Source organism: Notechis scutatus, chromosome Z (assembly GCF_049901735.1).
Source record: "Notechis scutatus isolate UNSWTSFEM ecotype Mainland chromosome Z, rNotScu1.2, whole genome shotgun sequence".
NCBI classification, from domain to species: domain Eukaryota; kingdom Metazoa; phylum Chordata; class Lepidosauria; order Squamata; family Elapidae; genus Notechis; species Notechis scutatus.
The window spans coordinates 81,790,449-81,818,426 of NC_142025.1; the positions used below are offsets into that span (position 1 = coordinate 81,790,449).

A 27,978-nucleotide genomic window follows, 5' to 3' on the forward strand; every position below is an offset into this window, starting at 1 on the left:
GAAGAGCCAACTCAGTCCTTCCACCCGTATAGCCCATTTAGGAGCTGTAATTGATTCGGTTAAGGAGAAGGTTTTCCTTTCCCACGATAGATTCACCAGCATCCAAACCTCTGTCAAGGCCATTAGGCGGTCTGGTAAAGCCTCTCTGCTTGATTTATCCAAGCTGCTGGGAAAGCTTGTTTCCTGCATATGGGCACGCTTGCATTCCAGATCGTTGCAGTGGTTCCTTCTGCCGTATCAACGTTCCGGGCGGAGCAACTCCGGCCTCGTGGTGAAAGTCCCTCCAAGAGTCCTCGCCTCCCTTCTATGGTGGACAAGACCCTCTACCAACAGAGGTCATCTATTCAAGGAGCCTCAAAGGGTCACGCTTACGACAGATGCAAGTCTTTCCGGATGGGGGCCCACATGCGGTCCCTCTCAGCTCAGGGTGTTTGGTCAGCTACCGGCGGCGTTGCAGCATCAATTGGCTGGAGCTCCACACAATATACCTAGCCCTGCATGGCCTTCCTCCCACAGGTACGAGGAAATCACATACTGGTCCTAACAGACAACACCACAACCAAAGCGCATATCAACCCCCAAGGGGCACTCACTCCATTCGCCTCATGAGGGAGGCCGGCGGCTGTGTCGGTGGGCAGAGGCACACCTTCTATCCATCAGAGCGGAGCACATCTCGGGGGCCTCGAATGTTCACGCAGATTGGCTGAGCAGGGCCACGCTGGACCAAGCGGAATGGCGCCTCCATCCTCTCCTGTTCAAGGAGGCAGCGACGATTTTCGGCCTGCCTCTGGTAGACCTCTTCGCATCTCCACTCAACACTCAGACAGCAAGATTTTTCTCCCGATACCCCACCAACGGGGCGGAGAATTACGATGCCCTGCGTTGTCCCTGGCCTTCCGGTCTTCTGTACGCCTTTCCCCCCCTCCCATTGATTCCCAGGGTGATTCAGAAACTGGTACTCGAGAGGGCGGAGGTTCTCCTGGTGGCACCGTATTGGCCCAGGAGACCGTGGTTCGCATGATCTTCGCGACCTGTCGGTGGCCCCACCGTGGAGGATTCCACGGGACAGGATCTCTCTGTCCCAAGGCCCTCTCCTCCACCCGGAACCGCAGTGGCTTCAGTTAGCCGTCTGGAGGTTGAGCGGGAAAGACTGAGGGCGGAGGGCCTATCGGCCCAAGTCATCAATACCATCATGGCAGCAAGGCGACCTTCAACCACTCGCATTTATAATGCAACCTGGAACAGCTTTTCCAAATGGTGTCGTCAATCTTCTGTCAATCCGCTCTCCCCCTCCGTTGCGCAAATTCTGGCGTTCCTACAACACGGCCTAGACAAGGGTCTTTCCCCTAACACTCTGAGAAGGCAGGTCTCGGCTCTATCAACGGTGGTTCCGGGCGACTCGTCTGGCCCACTTTCCCACCATCCTCGCATCAGGGCTTTTCTCAGGGGGGCTTCCAACCTGCGTCCCCCAATGGTTCACAGATACCCGACCTGGGACCTCAATAAGGTCCTGTCGGCGCTGACTAAACCCCCGTTCGAGCCTCTCAGAGAGACTTCACTTCAGTTTCTCACCCTCAAAGTGGTGTTTCTCGTGGCAATAACTTTAGCAAGAAGGATATCTGAAATAGCAGCTCTATCTGTGAGAAAGGACCTGTGCGTTTTCCATCCCGATCGGGTGGTTTTACGGCCTGACCCTGCCTTTATGCCAAAGATCAACTCGGCATTTCACAGAGCTCAGGAATTGGTCCTGTCTAATTTTTGTCCAAAGCCTGTTCAAGAGAAGGAACGGCAGTGGCACACACTCGATGTGCGTAGGGCTCTTCGTATATACATTTATCGAACTCAGTCTGTCAGAAAGTCTGAATCCCTCTTTCTGTCATTTCAGCCAAAGACGCTGGGTTGCAAAGTCTCCCCGTCTACTGTAGGTCGCTGGATTAGAGCTACCATATCGAAGGCCTATTTGGCTCAAGCTCTGCCGGTCCCTAGTAGGATAACCGCTCACTCTACCAGGAGTGCAGCTACTTTGGTAGCCTGGGCTACCCAGGCTTCAATTCATGACATCTGTAGGGCGGCCACCTGGGCCTCCCCATCTCCCTTTATATGACACTATAGAATTGACGCTTACGCCTCCGCTGAGGCATCCTTTGGCAGGCGAGTCCTTCAGCAGGTGGCGAGAGAGCCAGAGGAGATTCCGACCCAGATGGAGTCCCTCCCGTAGGACAGACACGCTTTGGTATGTCCCACTCTCTGGATGCTCGCAGCAGTTCTACGGAGAATGGGCGTTGGTTCTTACCTGACACGCCTCTTCTCGTTGAACTGCGTAGAGCATCCAGCCCCACCCTTTTAGTCCGTCTGGTGGGAATCCTGTTTCGGCCAATGATGTTTGTTGTTGTTGTTGAGAGTTGTTTCTTAGTTCAGTTAGAGGATTGTTGCTGTCCTCTCGTCTTCGTAAAACTGGAGGAACGCATGGAGGAGTCACGTGGAGGAGGAGGAGCGTTCTTCAATTATAGCTCAGCCTGTACGAGATGAGACTGGAGCACCTCCCACTCTCTGGATGCTCTACGCAGTTCAACGAGAAGAGGCATGTCAGGTAAGAACCAACGCCCAATCTCGATGCCCTTGCTGACCACAATGGAAACATTTCATGGAGGTTGGGGGGGACTGCTGTTTGACGTGCTTCCCCTTGTCGTGGAAATGAGTGTCGTGTGAATTGCCTTTTGGGTTGTTTCTCAGCATTGCTCTTCCTGTGATGTCTGAGGGTGTTGTCCATTTTTATGGCCATCCTGTACCACTCATAGATTCTATCTTCATGCCTGAGATTAGTGGTCAAGCACTAAATCCTTGGCGGGTCTACCCTTCTGCCTGCTGCTTTTTATTTCAGCTTCTGCTTCTTGTGCTCAGGAAGAATCCTCAAAATGTGAACGGAACTCTCTTAAGAAGTCATCCACATTATTTAGTTCAGGGGCTCCTTCATCATTGAGCTGGGTGAACCATTCAGATGCCTCTTTCTACAAATTATCTCCAAGGAATTGGATTAGTTCTGCCTCATCGTGGAACTCATTTCTATATCTCTCGATGCAAGACCATGCTCTATTCATGAAAAATGCAAGTTTGCTTGCAGTCCCATCATGGTTTAAAAAGGTGTTGGGGTGTTCGCCTGTGGAGCTGGTTGTGGCGGGGAGGTGGGGGTGAGGCGGGGCTGCAGCCTGAGCTGGCCTCATTTAAGCTTGTTCCCTAATCCATCCTCTGCCTGGATAAAATGTCCATCCCGGGGGGGATTTGGTCATCTAGAGGTAAAAGAGGTGGGAGGGAGGGCTCATTCCTCAATGGATTTTTGTGTTCCACTCTCAGAGATGAACGATATATTGATCGAAGGTCTCCTGCAGTGGTACATCGCCCTCTTTTGGGAGGAGAATATTCTCCCAACAACTGGGTTGAACCGAAAGTTGACGGGCTGGAAGCTCTGGTTTCACGATCTCTCGGGGGGGGGGGGATTTGCCTCCTTTGCTGGCCCCTGCCTTCACGTCCGATCACAAGCTGTTCCAGTTAGTCAGGTAGATCCTCGAAGGTTTGCATGCACACTGCCGTTTGGTATTGCCATTCAGTCGGCTCATTGTGGTCTCCCCTCGTTCCTATGGGTCCCATTGCAGCTCTCCACTCGTAGCTCAAGACTCCCTGGTGGCCGTTAACGGCCGATTGATGAGTGGGTCAGGAAGGGTTGCTTGGCCAAGCAGGTCTCTTTCCATCCGCTGGATACTTGTGCTTCCAGACCACTCAGGCGGAGATTTTGGGTGGGCCCCAACTGGCAGGCAATGTCCTCCACGACCAGCGTTACTCTGATGGTTTCCTGGGAACTCTGGGAGGTTTGCTGCTCAGTTGACAACACAAACCCCCCTGCAGAGTTTGCACTCGTGTTCTGGTGCCCCCAGATCTCATCCTTCTGCCATCTTCCCTGAGTCTTTACTGTTACCCAAAACTCCAGGTAAGCAGCCCAGGGCTCAGGATCCTGAATGATAACCCTTCTCCGGGATTCTGGTTTTTGTGAGATCCAGAATAATGTCAGGTTTCCAAGTGATGAAATCCATTTTAAAAGAAAATAACAAAGTCCATCTTCAAAAAGATTTCTTTTATTTAGGAAAGCATCAAATTGGCAAAGTCCATGATAATTCCGGATCTGACCCAACCCGGAATTTCCCCACAATATTAGAAGTTAGAAACAACCCCCAAAAGTCACATTCTCCAATAGAAGTAATTCAACGTTGCTTGCTGTCACGAATCTCCACCTCCAGGGGCCCAAGCACGGACAGCTCGTTTCCCATGGGAAAGAAGATCACCTAACCATAACACTCTCTTTATCTCCACTCCTCTGCCCTTAGGAATGTGTCAAGGGGGAAACCCTTCCCCCCATTACTGCCACAGAGAAAATAAGAAAAAGAATATATATACTAAGACAACTAAAATGGCTACATTTATGTCAATTTTGGGCTTGGCAGGGTGTTCTCTTTGTTTCCTCTTATTATTTCTTTGGGAGCCACCTTTGGGCACCTCTTAACTTTCAGAGCTTCTGAAATTTCTGTAGGTGCTTCCTTCAGAATCTCCAGTTGATGAGATTTCTCTTTGTCTCCTCTTATTTTTTCCATGTGATTCACCTCTGGCCACCACTTAACCTTTCGAGTTTCTGAAATTTTTGAAGGCACTTCCTTTTGAATCTCCCACTCATGAGTTTTCTCTTTATTTCCTCTTATTTTCCCTTCGACCAGCTCTTAATCTTCAGAACTTCAGAAATTTCTGTAACCAGTTCCTTTTGAATGCCCAACTCATAGTTTTCTCTTTGTATCCTCTTATTTTTTCCATGTGAGTCACCTTCGGCCACTTCTTAATCTTCAGAGGCTCAGAAATTTCTGTACGCAGTTTCTTTTGGTTTTTCTCTTTCTTTTGGGTTTCAGAAGGGCTTTCTGTTTCTTTTGTTTCATTTTTTCCTTGAGAGTCACTTTCGGCCACTTCTTAGCCTTCAGAGCTTCAGAAATTTCTGTATTAAATAACACTAATAATCAAATATGTCAGTTCTCTATTGTAACCTTCAGGTATAATTCCCAATAAAATTATCTCTGGTTTTAAATCTATTGTTTTGTCATTTTTTCCAATGATGTATGAATTTTAGTCCAGTATCTTTTGGCTTCCACACACATCTACCACATATGGTAGTATGATCCAGGTATCTGATCACATTTCTAACACTTCACCAATTTATCTTTGAACATCTTTGCTATTCTTGCCGGGGGTAAATGCCACCTGTAAAACATCTTGTGCAAATTCTCTATATCCTTTTGATATTGTTAATTTATAGTTTATGGTCCATAATTTCTGCCATTTTTCTAAATCTATCCCATACCCCAAAATTTTCCCCCATGCAATCATCATTTCTTTAACTTGTTCTTCTTCTAACTTCACTCCTAATAAATAACCATATAATTTTTTAATCACCCTCTCATCAGTACCTGTTAAGATTTTATCTAATTCAGAAGGTTCTTTATCAAATCCTTCTTTTTTGCTATCTTTGTCATATCTAGAATGTACGAGGGCTATCCACAAAATAGATTACGTTTTGCAATAGAAAAAAAAACAAAGTGTAGGAAAAAAAATTTATTATATACACTTGAAAGTGACACTTAAATACTACTTTTCAACATATTCACCGAACAAATTCAGACACTTATCATAGTGGTGAACAAGCTTTGTAATTCCATTGTCATAAAATTCAGCCGCCTGAGATTTGAGCCAGTCAGTCATGCCCGCCTGCAGTTCCACGTCGTCGTCAAAGCGCTTTGTTCCAAGCCAGGTCTTCATCCTCAGAAACAAGTGGTAGTCGCTTGGTGCAAGATCAGGGCTGTAGGGCGGATGAGGAAAAATCTCCCGCTTGAAAGCATTCAGGACTTCTCGAGTGCGATTTGCTGTGTGTGGTCGGGCGTTGTCATACAAAAACAAAATTTTTGAGCTTAACTTTCCTCTACGCTTGTTCTGAATTGCTTTTCTTAGTTTTTGCAATGTTTCACAATACCTCACAGAGTTTATTGTTGCACCATGTTCCAGAAAATTGATAAGAAGCACACCTTGCCTATCCCAAAAAGCAGTCGCCATAATCTTCCTTGCAGAGAACGTTTGCAAACATTTTCTTGGTTTTTCTTGTTTTCTTGTTGGAAGGTGTGGGTGCCTCATGGATAGCCCTGACTTTGGACTCAATTGGGTGTATACCAGAGGCGTCAATTCTATAACCTAGAAAGTCCACTTGCTTAGTGGCAATGGTGCACTTGTCCCTTTTAAGTTTAACTGCTGTCTAAAACGCTCAAGGACTGCTCTGACTCTATGTATTAGTTGTGTTTTATCCATAGCTGAAACCAAAATGTCATCAAAATAGGGGACTACGCCTGGGAGTCCTTGGAGAAGCCTCTCCATTAGGGATTGAAAAATCCCAGGGGCTACACTTACGCCAAACTGGAGGCGCTTGCACTTAAATGCACCCCTATGGGTGACTATGGTTTGTAATTCTGCAGTTTGGTCATCTACAGGGAACTGTTGGTAGGCCTGGGACATATCTAATTTTGCAAAAATAGTCCCAGGCTCAAAGGAATGTAAGAGATGTTGAATGACAGGGACAGGGTAGGCGTGATTTGTAGGAACCTATTCAGGGAAGTCTTGTAGTCAGCGCAGATTCTCACGCTGCCGTCTTTCTTAAGTGAGGTGACTATGGGGGTCTCCAGAGTAACACCCTAAATCTTCACTGAATACACCAGAATAGTCTCTGAATAGGGTGTCTACTTCAGAGGTTGAAACAGCGTGGATACCGGTTATGCTGAGACCAAGAGCAGGGAACCAGTCTAGTCCTAGTAAACTAGGGAGGGCACCATCTACCACTACTAAAGGCAAGTGGCCTTTGAAGTTTTGGAATTGGATTAAAAACTTGCCTTTCCCAAGGACAGGGATGGTCCTGCCTTGGTAATCACGCAGAGTCAGGTGGCAGTTCAGGAGCTTCTTCTTAGACATCCTTGGATGCATCTTCTTTAGAGTTTCCCAGGAGATGATGGAAAGTGCAGAGCCCGTGTCAACCTCATCCTGCAGGGCTTACCTTCTAAAAAAACAAAGATACTTATTTTGTTAGAGCCTGTTGTAGTATGATCTGAGTGGTAGCAGGTATAGCAGTCCTCAACTTGCTTTTGGAAAATAGGTCTTTGTGGAAAGGTTTTCCCTGCTTGGCAGACTCCAACTAAGTGGCCTTTTTTTTTGACAGTTCATGCAAATTGCATTCCTGAACCTGCAGGATGCCCTGAGATGGGTTCCTCCACAGCTTAGGCAGATGGGTTGCTGCCTGGGGGTAAAGTTGGTTTTTGTCTTGGTCCTTCTAGAGCGGGCTTCTGTTGTCTGAGGCGGTTTACCTCGATTGGGTCCTCAGAATTCTCATCTAGGGAGACTTCCTCAAAATGAATAGTTGAGCTGCCTTGTCTAATGGGGTTCCCTTGTATTTCAGCTGCTGACAGAGCAGATAGCTCAGCAGCTTGTGATTCCTCTATGGCTACAGCTAGGGTCAAGTCTTTTTTAGCTAGCAAACGTCTTTGAAGTCTCAGGTCCTTGACCCCACAGACAATTTGATCTAGGAGCATATCCTCTAGGTAATCCCTGAAGCCACATTGTAGGGCAGCTGATCGTAAGGCTGCCACATACTCACTAACTGACTCGCCCTCAGACTGCATTCTCCTCCTGAAAGCATGTCTCCTAGCAATTTGGGATGGCTTAGGGGAGTAGTGACTGGAGAGGATCTCCTGTAACTCCTCCCAGGGGACAGCCCTAACAGAACGCGGGTTGATCAGCGCCATGGCGGTGTCAAAAACCGCGGCTCCGCAAAAGCTTAGGAAATAGGATTTCTTCCTATGGTCGGTGGCATCCATGAGGTCTATCGCGTCCAGGAAGCAGAAGAAGCGATTTTTATACGATTCCCACGTCTCGGCTGTCGGCTTGAAGGGTGGGAATGCCGGATTAGAAGTCATCGTGTGACAGCAGCGTCTATCTCCTCAGCTGGGGAGGTTTAAACTTCACGCTCTCAAAGATCGATCGCGGCTGCGCCTGTCAGGCGGCGTCTGTCTCCTCAGCTGTGGAGGCTTTAAACTTCGCGCTCGCAGAGAGCATCTGGGGTTGGGACTAATCAGCTCTCGGTGGCTCCGGCTCTTTTTGTAGTGACTGAGCTCAGCTGTTTTATGTCCGGTCGCCTCTTATTTGTATCCCGCCCTCGTCGCCAGTGTTGTAGAGCGGCGGTAGATACGAGGCAGACTCAGAGCTTAACAGCGAAAGGCATTATTCAGAGAATAAAGAGGGGTTGCCGCGGCTGCCGGGCTAACAGGCAGTCAGCTGGCGGCAAACAGCTGATGGCGTTTGACAGCTCCTTTTATAGCTGGCTGTCAAACGGCATCAACCAATGGGAGCGATCGGCGCTCCCGCCAGAAACGCGGACCAGATAGGGAATTGTCATCAGTCAGTGAATACAACAAAAATGGTCTGCATATTTGTGCCAGACTATACACTGTAGTAAACGCTCTACATGTACTTCCCAAATATTTCTCAGTCATCCTGTCCAGTCCTTTGCTTATCACATCCTGCTCACATTGCTTCAACTTCTCTGTACAAATGTTGTGAGCCTTAGATGAGAAATGTTCCTTCAATTTCTGAGAGAAGCTTGCTGTACTTCTTTACTCTTTCCTGCTGGTTCAATTTGGAAATTCTTCCATTCCTTAGCTCCATGGACACTTTTTTCTTTGGTTGAAATTTCCAATCTTCTGCAATGCTTGCAACTTATTTTTTTCTGGGAAACTTCCAGTCCATCATGTTTTTCTCTAAAATTGTTGTACTGCTGCAGTGTCCAGCAGTCAGGAAGATTCCTTTCAATGTCTGACTCAGTTCTTTTAGTACCTGATGATGTTCTGGCACTGCTTTCCCCTGGCTGCAGTGTGGATATGCTGGCACTGCTTTCCCCTGGTTGTAGTGTGGATGAAGTGCTGGCACTGCTTTCCCCTGGTTGTAGTGTGGATGATGTGCTGCTGCTGCTTTCCTCAGACACCTGTGGTTGTGGTTGTGACTCTTTTGGGCCTCCTTTTGTTTCTTGCCGAAGAAAGCAGCCAAATTCATTTGCCTTTTCATCTTGGTAATATACTGAAAAAAAAAAAATCAACAATGTAGTGGTTTGGACTGTTGTAAGTTGAGTGGTGAAGGCAGTGGCAAGCGAAGAAAGCAGGTGAGGAGCGGAGATCAGTAATATTCAGTTACTTTTAAGAGTCCCTGACACTATAGCTAGTTAGTGTTTAAAAGATGTTATGGAAGAGGAACAAATTTCACTAGATAAGACTGAGACGGAACTGAAAGTGGATTTGAAAATGACAGTCTATAAAAAAGATGTTGCTCTGAAAACTTCCGGTTTGTCGGCTTCGCTAGCGGCAGGGATTTGCGATCCTGCGCGATCCCTGCCGCGCTAGCCGCTTTGGTGCCTCCGATCCGCGGATCTGGAGGCTAAGGCTGCCACGAAGAGGCAGCCGAAGATAAGGGGGAGCTGGTGAGGGGTTTGGGGGTGTTGCAGACCCCCTTCCCAGCCGGCAAAACCCCCTTCTCCCAAGAAGGGGAGTGGTGTGGAGATTTTTTTGTTTGTGAGTGCAGGCTTCCAAATGACCAGAAATCATGAATAGAAGAGATGATTCCACCAGGCTGTCAATCATTTGGAAGCCTGCACTCACAAACAAAAAAATATCCACACCACAAGCCAGGCAAATACCTGGGCACAAACAGATCCCCCCTGATACCTCCAGCTCAAACACACCCCAACCAGGCACCCAGATGAAACCCAGCTTCCTAACTAATGATAGCCGTCCATTTACCCGAAGCCAAGCTGCACTAAAGGCCTCCAATAAAGTAACACAATGCTGCCAGCCAACCAAGATACAAAAAGAGCCAAAAAACAGACAGAAGATATTAGAGATACCAATCAAGCAGAACACAGCAAACTCCGAGGCCAATAAACACAGACCAAGACTCCCAACCAATCAGGATGAAGAAAAAAACCATTCTGGCACAGCAATAGGCTGCCCCAAATTTAAATCTGAAACCACTGTAAAAGTCTGACCCACAGACGGACACAATACAGAAGCCTGATGATGGCAGATGAGATTCTGCTGAAACGTTGCTACAACTTTAAAAGAACAACTACAATGACGTGGGAAAATACCCGAACCAAGCCTGGAACTTTGGGGAATTGCTCTAATTTTTGAAACATTTTGGTTGCTTTAAGAAGAAGAATAAAGAATGGCTTTATCTGTTGATGAACTTAGAGAATATGAAGAAAGAAAGGACGCTGTGAAAGAAGCCTTTCTTTTTAGAAATGGCGCTTGTTAATTATCAAATACAACAACAGATGAAGGAAATGGAAGGAGAAGAAGAAGAAGACGCCATCTTCAATGAATCTAAAATTTTAGTTAAGAGAGAAAGGAGAAAGAAAGGAAGGAAAATGAAGGACTTAAGACTTAAAAAAATACTTAAGAAAGGAAAAAATAAGATGCAAAACCAACTCAATGTTAATGTTATTGAGCAAAAGGAGAAAGGAATACAACAGAGAGGGGAAGCTAAAGGGTGAGGAAAAAAGGTTAGGTGGGATAAGAAAGGAAGGGAAAAGGGAGGGAAAAGCCACAAAGGTATAAAACAAGATGGGAAAAAAGGAATTTTGTTTAGGGATAAAGGGTAAGAAAGCGGGAAGTGCCTGGCCTCTTCTTACCCGTCGGGTAGGGCCGGGCTGCTGGAAGCGCTAAAGCGCATCCGCTGGGGATGACTGGAGCGATCGTGCGCCCCGTCCTGCAAGCAACCTGCTGAGGACCCAACACGGAGAAGCGAAGACCTAGTGCAGAGAGGGTCCTTGCCAGCTAACCCCCCACCCAAGACCCCATCTCTGCCGAAGGGGCCTCTGGTGGTGGCTGCCTTCCTGCCAGCCAGAGGGCAAACGCCAAGCCTTGCTTGTCAAATAAAGCATAAATAAAACTCAGCAAGCTCAGCAAAGCCTGAGGAGTGCCGGCCGGGAGGATCGCTGAGCGAGAGCGCTCCAACTGTGGCTTTTCCCTCGACTTCGAGAGTTTTCCCCTCGACTGCTTAGTGAGAATCTGACCTTTCCCAGGAGCGACCCAGCCCAGAGAACGATCATCTTTGGAATCGGTGAGAGCCCAGAGAATGATCATCTTTGGAGTCGGTGAGATTCATCCCATCCTTGCAGGGAGGTGAGCACTGGGAGCTGTGAGACTGTCTCCAGAAGTTTGCAGCTAGGGTGTGAAGCAGACTGCCTCCTCCCTGCCGCCCCCATTTCCCTCTTCCCTCTTTTCTCCTCGCCAAATTGCTAATCGGGACTCCAGGAGTGATAGAAGCAGAGGTATATTAAAGCCAGGAGTGAATGCTCAATACAAATCTGAGTCTACACAGTAAAAATATAAACTGTTTGAATTTACCAGTGCAAGACGTGCCTCTTTCTCTTAAAAGCAACAAACTTTGAAAGTGTATTCAGTTAACTAGGAGGGGCCCAGAAATCTCATTCATCAAGGGAAAACAAAAACAAATAGTTTCCTGTGAGCTGTTCAATCTTTCCTTCACTCGGATAAAAATCCTTGGAACATTGTGTTACAACTTCCTGTTTACAGAGTAATAGCGATCTGCTATTCAAAGAGCAATAAATTCCTCTCATCCAGTGCCAGTAAAACAATTAACCCCTTCCTTGCAGACTCTTAATACTACCTCATTACCTCAAAACTTACAACTTTTCTACCTCATCACCTATATCAACGATTAGAAAATCAATTTCTATAAAATATTTTTATTAATGGTTTAATTGATTTATTGTTTTTAATTGATTAATGTGATTAGAGTGTTTAGTGCAAATAGTGTGATTATTGACTAGTTTAAAAGATCAAAATTCATGTAATTTAATTGAATAGCAAAATCATTGATTTAGTGAATTTAAATGAACAGTGTGATTAATGATTAATGTAATTAATTGATTAGTGATTAGAGTAATTAATTGATCAGGCTGATTGTTGCTCAGGAATATTATCTGACCTGAGAGATTACTGCAATTGATTGTTTGATGTAATATTGGCTATATAGATTACCCAAAATTGTTCCTTTAATTAATTCAATCAACGTACTATTTTAACAATCCTACCATGCCAAAAAGAAAATCCTATGCCAAACCACAACCTAAAGAAAAGATAATCCCATCAATGAACCACAAGACTCCTGCACATGCCTTAAATGCTACAAAAATCTAAAGGATAATGAAAACTACATCAAATGTTCTCTGTGTAAAAATACGCTCATCATGACTGCTTGGGATTACCTGAGCAAATGATTCAATACTAGAATCATCCAATGAGTTTCCATATTTCTGCAAATCATGCAGACCCAAACTGGATCTGTCTGAAAGAGATGATACCATCGAAACCATTGAAACATCCCCTACCATCGAAACCATTAAAACATCCTCAACACCATAGTAGCATCCCTGGACGCCGTAAAAGAAAGAATATCCAACCTTGAAAAAAAAGACACAACGCAAAAACCTGAACATCCAATAGCTACAAACCACATCTCTACCCAACAACCACAATCCAATCCAAAACCCAATCCACAAATAAACACAACCCAGACAAATATTGATATCCCAATCCTCATCAGAGAAGCCGTTGAGCGTGAACGGAAACGTCCAAACGCCATCTTATTTGGTCTAGAAGACATCAATGTCAATGATGACATCACAACTGTCCAAAACATCATCAGAGATTATCAAGCATCAACCATCTCCGCTGATGAAATACTTGACATTTCCGCATCGACCGAGAGCTCAAAAATAGAGACGGCTCTGTGGCCCCACGCTTGTGCAGGGTCATTTGCAAAAATGAATCAAGCAAACGTAAATTCATTTATACTATAAACTCACTCGCCAAAACCAACACCAACCATAAGAACCTCCGTTGCCGCCCTGACCTAACCATACAGCAAAGTGCCCGCTCCCGTGTACTCCGCATCGAACTAAAAACCGTCTAGACAATGGAGAGAAGGACCTGTACATTGACTACCATGCTGACTGTATCAAAAGTAAGCCACGCAACCCAATACTCAGCTATTACCCTCAACCACAACCCTACCTCAACCCATCCACCATCACCCAAGACTAGGCATGCACGCCCAACTACCTCAATTCCAACTACTGCCAGCCTTAAATGCAAACTACTCAGTGCAAGAAGCCTCGTGAATAAAATACCTGAATTTCTCATCCTCCTAAATATGGCTAACTTCGACATTATATTTGTCTGTGAAACATGGCTCAATGCATCTCTCCCCGACTCCATTACCACAGTAAGAGACTATCATGTTTACCGATCAGATCGTGAAAATCGTCGAGGAGGTGGTGTTGCTATATTCTATAAAAAATCCTTACATCTAAAAAATATCCAAGTTACCCAGGAGCTTGCCCTTCCTGAAACCATCATCTGTGAACTATCCTTAAATATCACAATTCGATTCTTACTATGTTACAGAGCACCTGATTATGACATCAAACATGTAAACAAGCTAAATACATTACTAACATGGGTTGCATCCTGCCCATACCCTTTTATCCTTCTTGGTGATTTCAATCTGCCTCATATTGACTGGACCCTAAATGATTGTACAACTGAAATCATACACACAACCTTCTACAATGCTATTACAAATCTGGGACTGGAACAACTAGTAACCAACAATACTAGACTAAACAACTGCCTCGATCTCATCTTCTGCAATAGTTTGAATTTAATTTACGGAATACAAACTAAAGAACCCTTTCCAGTAGTGACCACAATATGATTGACTTTTGTCTCAACATACGTCCACACAAAAATCACCACAATGATGTAATCCCCAATTATAACTTCAAAAAGGCAACTATGATCTTATAGACAACGATCTCTCATCCCTTGATTGGCAATCTCTATTCACTAGATGCAATACCGTTGAAGACCATTACAACATATTTTTACTTGAAGTCAAAAGAGTCATCAAACTATATGTTCCAACAACAACTCCCAAAACAAAACAAAAAGCAGATTACCCATATCAATAAGGAAACTTCAATCCAAAAAGAGATCACTCTGGCGGAAAAACAAATCTGGTCACGTTGCCAATTTCAAAAACCGATACAAAAATTTATGCCACCAGATAAAGACCGAATGCACCAATTATCACATTAAACAAGAGGAAAACCTTCTAAGCACCAATTCCACCCGTGCTTTTTACAATTTTGTAAACAACAAACTAAAGACTCAAGGTCCATCCCTCCCTTGATAGGACCTGATGGTAAAGACTGCTACGACGACACCATTAAAGCCAACCTCTTTAACACATTCTTCGGCTCAGTATTTGTAAACAGCAATGGATCATGCCCAGTATTTCCTAGCCGTACCACAGATAACAACAATGATCTAATACATATCGATTTCACAGAAGACAATGTTAAAAAATCACTACGCAATCTAAAACCATCTCTATCTATTGGACCGGATGGAATATGTGCCTACTTCTTAAGAAAGCTATCCACTGCCATAGCCAAACCTCTAAGCATAATCTTTGAAAAATCTTTCAGGACCAGCTCCTTGCCTAACCTATGGTCACAAGCCACAGTCATCCCCATCTTCAAAAAGGGAGACCCAAGCCTAGTTGAAAATTACAGGCCAATCTCCTTATGCTGCGTCACCTGTAAAGTCATGGAATCAATTATTAACCAATCCATCATCCTCCACTTAGAGACAAACAACCTACTCTCCAATAAACAATTTGGTTTCAGAAAAAAACTATCCTGTAATCTGCAACTCTTACACTGCAAAAACATATGGACGACACAACTCGACCAAGGCAAAGCAATAGACGCAATCTACATAGACTTCTGTAAAGCCTTTGATTCAGTGGTACACGACAAACTACTCCTAAAAATAAAATCCTATGGTATCTCTGGACAACTGAATAACTGGATAGAAGCATTCCTGTCAAACAGACAACAAATGGTCAAAATCGGGAGCGTCCTATCAAATCCAGTACCTGTCAATAGTGGTGTCCCCAGGGCAGTGTTCTAGGACCAACTCTCTTCATACTCTACATAAACGACCTCTGTGATCATATTAAGAGCAATTGCGTTCTCTTCGCTGATGATGTAAAGCTGTTCAATACCACAGACAATACTGCTACCCTACAAAAAGATCTTGACTATGTATCTGAATGGTCAAACAAATGGCAACTTCAAATCTCAACAAATAAATGCTCTGTCCTACATATTGGCAAAAAAATCAGAAAATAAAATACAAGCTGAATAGCCAAGATCTTGTTGATGACCCAAGCTCTGTAAAGGACTTTGGAATACTCACCTCTAATGATCTAAGTGCTAGAGCCCACTGCAACTACATAGCCAAAAAGGCATTAAGAGTTGTTAACCTAATCCTACGTAGCTTTTTCTCTGGTAATATCACACTACTAACCAGAGCATACAAAACATTTGCTAGACCAATACTCGAATACAGTTCATCAGTCTGGAACCCTCATTACGTATCTGATATTAACACAATTGAGAAAGTCCAGAAATATTTCACAAGAAGAGTTCTCCACTCTTCTACTCGTTGTAGAATACCTTATGCCACCAGACTTGAAATTCTAGAACTAGAAAACCTTGAATTACGCCGTCTTCGGTCTGACTTAAGCATGGTATATAAAATCATACATTGCAATGTCCTACCTGTCAATGAATACTTCAGCTTCAACCATAACAACACAAGAGCACACAATAGATACAAACTCAAAGTAAACCGCACCAAACTTGATTGCAGGAAATACGACTTCAGCAATAGAGTGGTCAATGTCTGGAATACTCTACCCGACTCTGTAGTCTCTTCCCCAAACCCCAAAAACTTTAACCTTAGACTGTCTACTATTGACCTCACCCCTTTCCTAAGAGGTCTGTAGGGCGCGTGCATAAGCGCACCAACGTGCCTACCGTCCCTGTCCTATTGTTTCTCTTATTCTTTTATTTTTCTTATATGTACCCATTTCATGTATTCACAACTATGTATACACTTATACTTATTATCTTGTAAACAATTGGCAAATCAAATCAAATAAATAAATAAATAAATAAATAAATAAATAAATAAATAATTTCTTTAAAAAAGAAGATTCTGCAAGGTATATAAGATGGTATTGTAGTATTCGTATTAGAAATAGAAAACTAGAATGTTATAAGAATTAACAAAAGATTAAAATATTGAAATGTTTAGTAATGATAGATTTTAAAATTTAATAAAAGATTAAAAGGAATGTTTAAAATATTGAGTTTAATTAAAAAGTTTAATTTACTGTTGTTTTGATCTTATTATAAACTCATTATTGTAGCACTTGTTTCTTGAAATAGACAATTGCAATGTTATAAGATTTAAAATTTAGATTTATTATTTAATTATATTAATTATTATGGATTTATTATTTTCTCTCTTTAGAGGTTAGTAGGTTGAATGTACTAAGCAGAATCAGATTGGGAATTTTAAATATTTTTAGGGGAGGATAGAAAGGCATCATACCTTGATCAGTGATTTCAGGAGAAATTCTTTTTTTTTTTTATTTGCATATAATGATTTAAATTAAAATGAATTAAATAAAATAGAAATAAGAAGAGTGAAAAGCGGGGAGAAGTTATATAGAAGATATAGAATGGTAAATAAGATAGGTAATGGTATATAAGATGAGCACGAATTCAATTGAAGTCCATACAAAGAGAGGTAATCTGGGGCCAAACTACTTTCTTAAAAGAAGTTTTATATTTTTGTGTTTTGTGTGTCTATGTTTTCTTTGAGAATTAATAAAACCTCGGAGGAATGTTGGATGAGAATAATGTTAAACAAGACAGAGAGGAATGAAGATGATATTGAAATGGTGAAAAACAGAATGATGTTGTATAAAATAATATTTTATTTGACTTGTAAAGTTAATAATGGAGGTTTTATGTGTTTAAAGGTTAACGATGGTTTGTTTGTCTTCAAAATCAATAAAATTTGTTTTAAAAAAAAAAGATGTTGCTCTGTGTATATAAAAGAATGGCTGATATTTTAATAATTACAATTCATTAATTGAAAAAGAAACACTTAAAATGGAAATACTATTAACAAACCAAAGGAGTTTGTTATTTTGTGCCAGTAGTGGCACAAAAGTCTTTCCTAGCCAAGACTACTCACCTGGACCAACAATCCCTAACGGAATGCTCTCTCTATAGCAGAGAGAGAGAAGCCAGGGGAAGTCAAATTTCGTCACCTAATTTTTTTAGAATGCAGCTTAAAAATGTACTGAAGCTTTCTACAGCCTTATGCAGATATATATAGTACAAAAAAAAAAGATAATAGTACAAAATCATCTAAGAAGTTAGATTAAGAATGGAATTGATAGGCACATTCACAACAGCTAGAATTATGTTTGCACAACAATGGCAAAACAGAAGCGATCCCTATAGATGAAAACGAAATTAAAAATTACAATGTGCAGAAATGGATAGAGATAAGAGGTAGAAATTAGGCGGAGAATGATCATTGCTATGTATGAATTAAATACAAAGGGTTGATAATTATAATCATGTTGATATAATTAACAGAATTAGAAATAAGCCAATACAAAGAAATTTAGTTAATTTTTTTTGTTACACTACTGTTGCTACATGTTGATACTTGTTTTTCCTGAATGAAATTATTCTCGCACAAATGCCAGCCTTCTTGCACTTTCATGTGAAACTCTTTTTGTGTGACTGGTGGGTGCGTGCTCCTGCCATTTATACACAAATGGAGCTGCACACATCTGGGGTTGGGACTAATCAGCTCTCGGTGGCTCCGGCTCTTTTCATTCTGTGAGTGACTGAGCTCAGCTGTTTTATGTCCGGTCGCCTCTTATTTGTATCCCACCCTTGTCGCCAGTGTTGTAGAGCGGCGGTAGATACGAGGCAGACTCAGAGCTTAACAGCGAAAGGCTTTATTCAGAGAATAAAGGGTTGCCGCGGCTGCCGGGCTAACAGGCAGTGAGCTGGCGGCAAACAGCTGATGCCGTTTGACAGCTCCTTTTATAGCCGGCTGTCAAACGGCATCAACCAAAGGGAGCGATCGGCGCTCCCACCAGAAACGCGGACCAGATAGGGAACTGTCGTCAGTCAGTGAATACAACAAAAATGGTCTGCATAGTTGTGCCAGACTATACACTGTAGTAAACGCTCTACATGTACTTCCCAAATATTTCTCAGTCATCCTCTCCAGTCCTTTGCTTATCACATCCTGCTCACATTGCTTCAACTTCTCTGTATAAACGTTGTGAGCCTTAGATAAGAAAAGTTCCTTCAATTTCTGAGAGAAGCTTGCTGTACTTCTTTACTCTTTCCTGCTGGTTCAATTTGGAAATTCTTCCATTCCTTAGCTCCATGGACACTTTTTTCTTTGGTTGAAATTTCAAATCTTCTGCAGTGCTTGCAACTTATTTTTTTCTGGGAAACTTCCAGTCCATCATGTTTTTCCCTAAAATTGTTGTACTGCTGCAGTGTCCAGCGGTCAGGAAGATTCCTTTCAATGTCTGACTCAGTTCTTTTAGTACCTGATGATGTTCTGGCACTGCTTTCCCCTGGCTGCAGTGTGGATATGCTGGCACTGCTTTCCCCTGGTTGTAGTGTGGATGAAGTGCTGGCACTGCTTTCCCCTGGCTGCAGTGTGGATATGCTGGCACTGCTTTCCCCTGGTTGTAGTGTGGATGATGTGCTGGCACTGCTTTCCCCTGGTTGTAGTGTGGATGAAGTGCTGGCACTGCTTTCCCCTGGTTGTAGTGTGGATGATGTGCTGCTGCTGCTTTCCTCAGACACCTGTGGTTGTGGTTGTGACTCTTTTGGGCCTCCTTTTGTTTCTTGCCGAAGAAAGCAGCCAAATTCATTTGCCTTTTCATCTTGGTAATATACTGCAAAAAAAAATAAAATCAACAATGTAGTGGTTTGGACTGTTGTAAGTTGAGTGGTGAAGGCAGTGGCAAGCGAAGAAAGCAGGCGAGGAGCGGAGATCAGTAATATTCAGTTACTTTTAAGAGTCCCTGACACTATAGCTAGTTAGTGTTTAAAAGATGTTATGGAAGAGGAACAAATTTCACTAGATAAGACTGAGACGGAACTGAAAGTGGATTTGAAAATGACAGTCTATAAAAAAGATGTTGCTCTGTGTATATAAAAGAATGGCTGATATTTTAATAATTACAATTCATTAATTGAAAAAGAAACACTTAAAATGGAAATACTATTAACAAACCAAAGGAGTTTGTTATTTTGTACCAGTAGTGGCACAAAAATCTTTCCTAGCCAAGACTACTCACCTGGACCAACAATCCCTAACGGAATGCTCTCTCTATAGCAGAGAGAGAGAGAAGCCAGGGGAAGCCAAATTTCGTCACCTAATTTTTTTGGAATGCAGCTTAAAAATATACTGAAGCTTTCTACAGCCTTATGCAGATATATATAGTACAAAAAAAAAAAGATAATAGTACAAAATCATCTAAGAAGTTAGATTAAGAATGGAATTGATAGGCACATTCACAGCAGCTAGAATTATGTTTGCACAACAATGGCAAAACGAAGCGATCCCTATAGATGAAAACGAAATTAAAAAATTACAATGTGCAGAAATGGATAGAGATAAGAGGTAGAAATTAGGCGGAGAATGATCATTGCTATGTATGAATTAAATACAAAGGGTTGATAATTATAATCATGTTGATATAATTAACAGAATTAGAAATAAGCCAATACAAAGAAATTTAGTTAATTTTTTTGTTATACTACTGTTGCTACATGTTGATACTTGTTTTTCCTGAATGAAATTATTCTCGCACAAATGGCAGCCTTCTTGCACTTTCATGTGAAACTCTTTTTGTGTGACTGGTGGGTGCATGCTCCTGCCATTTATACACAAATGGAGCTGCACATAATTGAGTGTGCCCCATCTACCACTCAGAAGGAGCTATCCTCTCTTCCCCTACCCTGTCAGGCCACCAAGCCAGAAAGGTTGGGGACCACTGTTCTAAATCATTCTTGACCCAAATCATCTAGCACACATTTATATTCCGTCAGGAATTCTCCTCAAATACTAATATGACCTCCCTCTCTGACACCCACACACAGAGACAGACAGACAGACAGACAGAAATCATCATCATCATTTCTATATATAGGTAAACATCTTAATACCAATCTTATACTGAAGGAAAATGTTATTGTTAATAAATGGTTCAGCCTGGCACAGAAGCCAAACAGAGCCAGACACAAGGTGGACTTTTGCAAAACTTTTATTGAACAGCATAACTTGATCTTTTATACAGCTGATTTCCAGAAATAGGGAAATAACATTTCATAAAGCTATTACCTTTTTTGGAGTTCTACCTTTCTTTTAGCCTACATGTCTGTTTGTCTATGGAGTTGCGCCTTGTTTAAGCATATGTATCATTTTGCCACTATAGAGTTATTTATGCCTTGGTTAAGCTCTACCCGTCCTTTGGCCCAGTGGTGGGAATCAATTTTTTTTACTACCAGTTCTGTGGGCGTGGCTTATTTGGTGGTCATGTGACTGGGTGGGCATGGTCAAATCAATGTCACTCATGTCAAGGGGCGCCTCGCCTGGCCCCTCGCCTCCCAGCCATTCCTTGTCACACCCAGCCTCAATGTATCTATAGTTCTGTAAAAATGTTCTTCACCTTTTTTGACTTTATTATCTGCATAATATAGATGTACTTTCATGGACCACTGAAAGGAGGAAATGGCTCATGTGCTTTACCCAAAAGTGTGATGGGCAACAGGCTTTTAAGGGGCTGACACAAAGAAAGGGGGACAATGTATTTTCCAAAGAAGCAGAATGCAAAGAAACTGAACAGAGAGAAGCAACCTAAAATTAAGGAGAAACTTGCTGACAGTGAGAACAATTAACCAGTGGAACTGCCTGTCTCCAGAAGTTCTGGGTGTTCAATCACTGGAGGTTTTTCAGAAAAGACTGGACAGCCCTTTCTCTGAAATGGTATAGGTCCCTCAAGGTCCTTCTAGTGTTCTTCTGACCCTTTCCCAGGACCTCTACTCAAATTTATTTCATAATTTCACATATAAAATAGCCATTTGTGTAATACAACCTGCATATTGTTCAAAACAGTAATTATTATGGCTGATGTTTGACAGCAAGCCTAAAAGTCAAAGATCACAAGAATGCTTCTTTCTCTGTATGTATACAAAATATCACATACCAGGACTAGCATATTAAGCTGGACTTATGCAACCTGATGTACAAAAGAAACATACACATATTTATGCTCTGGACTAGACATTGAATGCATGTAAATACCTGAAAAATATGTGGTAGCCCTGGGCAAAAGAAAGGCAGTAAAATCACTCTAGGTATAGGGACAGTGTAAAATATTAACACATGATAAATAATGAAACAATTAAAAATAATAGCACAGTTTTGTCTCTCTTTCTCTCCCTATTTTTGTCTTTCTTTTTCTTTCCCCCTTTTTCTTTTCCTTTTTCTTCTCTCTTTCACTCATTCTCATTCACACACACACACACCAACCTCTTCCTATTTCTTTTTCTCTTTCGTTTCTCTCTCTCTCTCTCTCTCTCTCACACACACACAGTCTGGGATGAACTGAATGATCCCGCGAGCTCCAGTCAGCCGGTGGGAAAAGGAAGAAAGCAGGTGGCGTGCCCTCCCAAAGACCTCCGGCATCCACTTACTATATTTGTGGGTGGAGGTAGTGGCGCAGGGCCCTGGAGGAACCTCCCCACTCCAGCCCTCCCAAAGCACCTCTGTGAATGGTGGGAGCAGCATCCGCCTGCCCTCCCAAAGACCTCCAGCAGCTGCTTACTTTATTTGCAGGTGGAGGTGGTGTTGGAGCCTTGGAGCACCCCTCATACTCCAGCCTTCCCAAAGCACATCTGCAGATGGCGGCAGGGGCAGCAGCCTCTGCCCTCCCTCCCAAAGACCTGGTAGCCACAGAGGGGCCGTGGAGCACCCGTCCCACTCCACCACTGCCAAAGCACCTCTGTGGATGGCGGCAGTGGCAGAAGCCTTCGCCCTCCCTCCGAAAGACCTTTGGCAGCCGCTTGCTTTCTTGAGGGCGGTGGTGGTGGCGGGAGGGCAGGGCGGGTGGATGTCCCAGCCGAGCGGCACATGTGGCGCACAATTTTTAGCAACCCCGGCTGGGACATTCACCTGCCCTTACTGCGCCACAGCCGCCACGTGGTAGGGAAAGCTGGGAAAGTGCCGTGTGGGATGGAGCCATGCCGGCTTAGCCAGCCAGCCAGCCGAGCCCAGGATGAGAAGGCCCAGACAAGTCTGGGAAAGGTGGGGGAGGGGCTAACACGAATTGCAGGCTTATCTGTGAGCAGGAAGATCAGGGCCCAGTTGGGCGCAGGCACCATGTGAGAAGGCTAGAATGGCAAGCCATGAGGACCCAAGAGTGGAGGACTGACTGGGCAGGACGAGTGGCAGGCGGGTGGATGGGGTAGTTGTGAGCAAGTATTTGGGTGGGCGGGGCAAGCGAGTGAGGGGAGACCGGGTGACCGGGTCGGGGGCATGACCAGTCAGATGTTGCTACTGGTTCGGTGACCCAAGCCAAATTCTTGCTACCAGTTCTCCTGAACCGGTGCAAACTGGCTGAATACCACCACTGCTTTGACCCCTACTTGTGGTCTCTGCTGCTTAGTTTTCCATTGCCAATCTTGTAACTTCCTATCTAATTCTGAGTAGGTGTTGTTACATTTCCTTCATCCAAAAAAGGAGGAAGGAAGGAGATGGGAATGAGACGGAAGGAAGGAAGATGGGGATAAGAATGAGAAAAGGAAGGAGGGAGGGAGGGAAGGAGTAAATTATGAGAGGGAAGGAGTTTGAAGGAAGTCCTGTTTTAGCTGCCATATTGTTGGGGGCACTATAAGCAATTCAGAGAGTGCTGTAAAGCACTGGGGTTGTATGCAAGTCTAAGTGCTATTGCTTTTGCTGATTCTGTTGCAAGATACTAGCTTCTTTCACAGAAAGCAATGACTGACTTCTAAATCTGAATTTCCAGATTCTATTAAACCAAGCTAATATGAAAACATTATATGTTTCAACATACATTAGAAAATATGTTCCCCCAAACTGAATATATTAAAAAAATCTGAAAAGTCAGGTATTCGTGTGCAAATTCTCCATGAATTCCAATGTTGCTAGGCTAGATTGTTTAGAAAGGACATATATTTTCTCTGAGATGTAGATCTGACAAGCATAGGAAAAAAACCTAAAATAATTGAAGCTTGAGGTTAATTTTTCTTATTCACTGAACGTACCTTTGCTTTCTATGTCCTATACTCTAGCAAAGAAGCCACACAAAAGAAAATCTTCTAGGAAAAAAACTCAATTTCTTCTTATATTTTATCATTTTAGAGAGGAATAATAGTTTTATTTTTTCTGTTTTATCTTAGATTTCATGCTATTTTAATTACATAGTGCTCTAGCAGAGGGCTTTATTAATTTACCAAGCAGTTCCATTTCTAAAAAGAGCCATTTGTTCATAAGTTACTGCAGGTTTTCTGACTATTCTTCAAAGAGTAAATATAGGATCCAATTAAAATACAAATGCAAAAGCAAAACTGAAAAAGCCTCCAATCTGTTAGAATCAGATAGATCAGTGGTTCTCAAAATGGGCGGTACGGCCCCTGGAGGGGGGGCGGTGTGATGCCTTGGACTCTATAAGTAAATTCCAATAAGTAGTTAATAAAAATATAATATGCATATCCATGTAAAACAAATTGTAATAATGTAGTTAGAAGGACTGTTGATATTGTGCACAGGATTTGTATCTACCAACACACTGTACAAAGGAAAAAAGGTTTATGTTTTTTATTTATGTTTATTTTTGTCTATTTTTGTTGTTAAAAAATAAAAGAAAATTATAAAAAAAGAAGAAGTAAAAGTCCCAGCGCCTGAAATTTTTGTAGGCATTTTCTTTTCAATCCCCATCTCATTGGCTTTCTTCTTGTATTCAATTATTTTATCTAGGTGAATCACCTTTGGCCACCTCTTAAGCTTCCTAGTTTCTGAAATTTGTGTAGGCACCTCGGTTTCAATTTCCAACTCGTGGGTTTCCTGTTTATTTTCTCCTAGTATGTTCTTGAGAATCACCTTCGGACATCTCATACCCTTCCAAGCTTTGTGAAATTTGTGTAGGCACTTCCTTTTCAACTTCCAATTCATGGGTTTCCTGTTTGTTTTCTCCTATTTTGTTCTTGAGAATCACCTTCGGCCATCTCTTACCCTTCCAAGCTTCTGAAATTTGTGTAGGCATCTCCTTTTCAATTTCCAACTGATGGGTTTCCTGTTTGTTTTCTCCTATTTTGTTCTTGAGAATCACCTTCGGACATCTCTTAACCTTCCAAGCTTCTGAAATTTGTGTAGGCACCTCCTTTTCAATTTCCAACTCATGGGTTTTCTGTTTATTTTCTCCTATTTCCTCTTTGAAAGTCACCTTCGGCCATCTCTTACCCTTCCAAGTTTCTGAAATTTGTGTAGGCACCTCGGTTTCAATTTCCAATTCATGGGTTTCCTGTTTGTTTTCTCCTGGTTTGTTCTTGAGAGTCACCTTCGGCCATCTCTTACACTTCCCAGCTTCTGAAATTTTTGTACTCACCTCCTTTCCAATTTCCAACTCATAGGTTTTCTTTTTATTTTCTCCGATTTCCTTCTTGAGAGTCACCTTCGGCCACATCTTAGACTTCAGAGCTTTGGAAATTTCGGTAGACACTTCGTTTTGAATCATCAACTCAAGAATTTTCTCTCTGTTTTTTCTATTTTTTTCTTTGAGTGTCACCTTTGGCCACCTCTCAATCATCTGAGCTTCAGATATTTCTGTCGGCAGTTCCTTTTCAATCTCCAACTGATGAGTTCTTTCTTTGTTTTCTCTTTTTTTCCCCTTAAGAGTCCCCTTCAGCCACCTCCTAATTTGATGAGCATCAGAAATTTCTGTAGCCACATTTTTTTGAGTCACCAACTCAGGAGTTTTCTGTCTGTTTTCCCTATTTTTTTCTTTGAGAGTCCCCTTTGGCCACCTCTTTATTTGATGAGTTTCAGAAATTTCTGTAGACACTTCCTTTTGAATCCCCATCTCATGGGTTTTCTTTTTATATTCACTTATTTTATCCAGGTGAATCACATTTGGCCACCTCTTAAGCTTCCCAGCTTCTGAAATTTTTGTAGGCACCTCCTTTTCAATTTCCAACTCATGGGTTTTCTGTTTATCTTCTACTATTTCCTTTTTGAGAGTCACCTTCGGGCATCTCTTACCCTTCCCGGCTTCCAAAATTTTTGTAGGTACCTCCTTTCCAATTTCCAACTCATGGGTTTTCTGTTTATTTTCTCCGATTTCCTCCTTGAGATTCACCTTTGGCCACTTCTTAGCTTTCAGAGCTTTGGAAATTTCGGTAGACACTTCCCTTTGAATTATCAACTCAGGAGTTTTCTCTTTGTTTTCTCCATTTTTTTCTTTGATAGTCACCTTTGGCCACCTCTCAACCTTCTGAGCTTCAGTTATTTCTGTAGGCAATTCCTTTTCAATCTCCAACTGATGAGTTCTTTCTTTCTTTTCTCTTATTTTATCTTTGAGAGTCCCCTTCAGCCTCCTCTTAATTTGATGAGCTTCAGATATTTCTGTAGACACTTTCTTTTGAATCCCCATCCCATGGGTGTTCTCTTTATATTCTATTATTTTATCCAGGTGAATCACATTTGCCCACCTCTTAAGGTGGGTTTTTTGTTTTTCTTCTCCTATTTCCTCTTTGAGAGTCACCTTCGGGCATCTCTTACCCTTCCCAGCTTCCGAAATTTTTGTAGGCACCTCCTTTTCAATTTCCAATTCATGGGTTTTCTGTTTATCTTCTCCTATTTCCTTTTTGAGAGTCACCTTCGGCCATCTCCTACCCTTCCCAGCTTCTGAAATTTTTGTAGGCACCTCCTTTTCAATTTTCAACTCATGGGTTTTCTGTTTATTTTCTCCTATTTCCTCTTTGAGAGTCACCTTTGGCCACTTCTTAGCTTTCAGAGCTTTGGAAATTTCGGTAGACACTTCCCTTTGAATTATCAACTCAGGAGTTTTCTCTTTGTTTTCTCCATTTTTTTCTTTGATAGTCACCTTTGGCCACCTCTCAACCTTCTGAGCTTCAGTTATTTCTGTAGGCAATTCCTTTTCAATCTGCAACTGATGACTTCTTTCTTTCTTTTCTCTTATTTTATCTTTGAGAGTCCCCTTCAGCCTCCTCTTAATTTGATGAGCTTCAGATATTTCTGTAGACACTTCCTTTTGAATCCCCATCTCATGGGTGTTCTCTTTATATTCTATTATTTTATCCAGGTGAATCACATTTGCCCACCTCTTAAGGTGGGTTTTTTGTTTTTCTTCTCCTATTTCCTCTTTGAGAGTCACCTTCGGGCATCTCTTACCCTTCCCAGCTTCCGAAATTTTTGTAGGCACCTCCTTTTCAATTTCCAATTCATGGGTTTTCTGTTTATCTTCTCCTATTTCCTTTTTGAGAGTCACCTTCGGCCATCTCCTACCCTTCCCAGCTTCTGAAATTTTTGTAGGCACCTCCTTTTCAATTTTCAACTCATGGGTTTTCTGTTTATTTTCTCCTATTTCCTCTTTGAGAGTCACCTTTGGCCACTTCTTAGCTTTCAGAGCTTTGCAAATTTTGGTAGACACTTCCCTTTGAATTATCAACTCAGGAGTTTTCTCTTTGTTTTCTCCATTTTTTTCTTTGATAGTCACCTTTGGCCACCTCTCAACCTTCTGAGCTGCAGTTATTTCTGTAGGCAATTCCTTTTCAATCTCCAACTGATGAGTTCTTTCTTTCTTTTCTCTTATTTTATCTTTGAGAGTCCCCTTCAGCCTCCTCTTAATTTGATGAGCTTCAGATATTTCTGTAGACACTTCCTTTTGAATCCCCATCTCATGGGTGTTCTCTTTATATTCTATTATTTTATCCAGGTGAATCACATTTGCCCACCTCTTAAGGTGGGTTTTTTGTTTTTCTTCTCCTATTTCCTCTTTGGGAGTCACCTTCGGGCATCTCTTACCCTTCCCAGCTTCCGAAATTTTTGTAGGCACCTCCTTTTCAATTTTCAACTCATGGGTTTTCTGTTTATTTTCTCCTATTTCCTCTTTGAGAGTCACCTTTGGCCACTTCTTAACTTTCAGAGCTTTGGACATTTCGGTAGACACTTCCCTTTGAATTATCAACTCAGGAGTTTTCTCTTTGTTTTCTCCATTTTTTTCTTTGATAGTCACCTTTGGCCACCTCTCAACCTTCTGAGCTGCAGTTATTTCTGTAGGCAATTCCTTTTCAATCTCCAACTGATGAGTTCTTTCTTTCTTTTCTCTTATTTTATCTTTGAGAGTCCCCTTCAGCCTCCTCTTAATTTGATGAGCTTCAGATATTTCTGTAGACACTTCCTTTTGAATCCCCATCTCATGGGTGTTCTCTTTATATTCTATTATTTTATCCAGGTGAATCACATTTGCCCACCTCTTAAGGTGGGTTTTTTGTTTTTCTTCTCCTATTTCCTCTTTGAGAGTCACCTTCGGGCATCTCTTACCCTTCCCAGCTTCCGAAATTTTTGTAGGCACCTCCTTTTCAATTTCCAATTCATGGGTTTTCTGTTTATCTTCTCCTATTTCCTTTTTGAGAGTCACCTTCGGCCATCTCCTACCCTTCCCAGCTTCTGAAATTTTTGTAGGCACCTCCTTTTCAATTTCCAATTCATGGGTTTTCTGTTTATCTTCTCCCATTTCCTTTTTGAGAGTCACCTTCGGCCATCT

At 42.4% G+C, this 27,978-nt stretch overlaps 1 long non-coding RNA gene across 1 annotated transcript in view; it reads left to right on the forward strand.

The window, feature by feature from the left end:
• The first annotated feature begins 16,481 nt into the window (after nucleotides 1-16,481).
• The window catches only part of LOC148128946 (uncharacterized), a 78,384-nt gene continuing 66,887 nt past the window's right edge, over nucleotides 16,482-27,978 (forward strand). The window contains exon 1 of the long non-coding RNA XR_015746091.1: nucleotides 16,482-16,596. This is a non-coding gene — a long non-coding RNA (uncharacterized LOC148128946). The remainder of the gene's footprint in view (nucleotides 16,597-27,978) is intronic.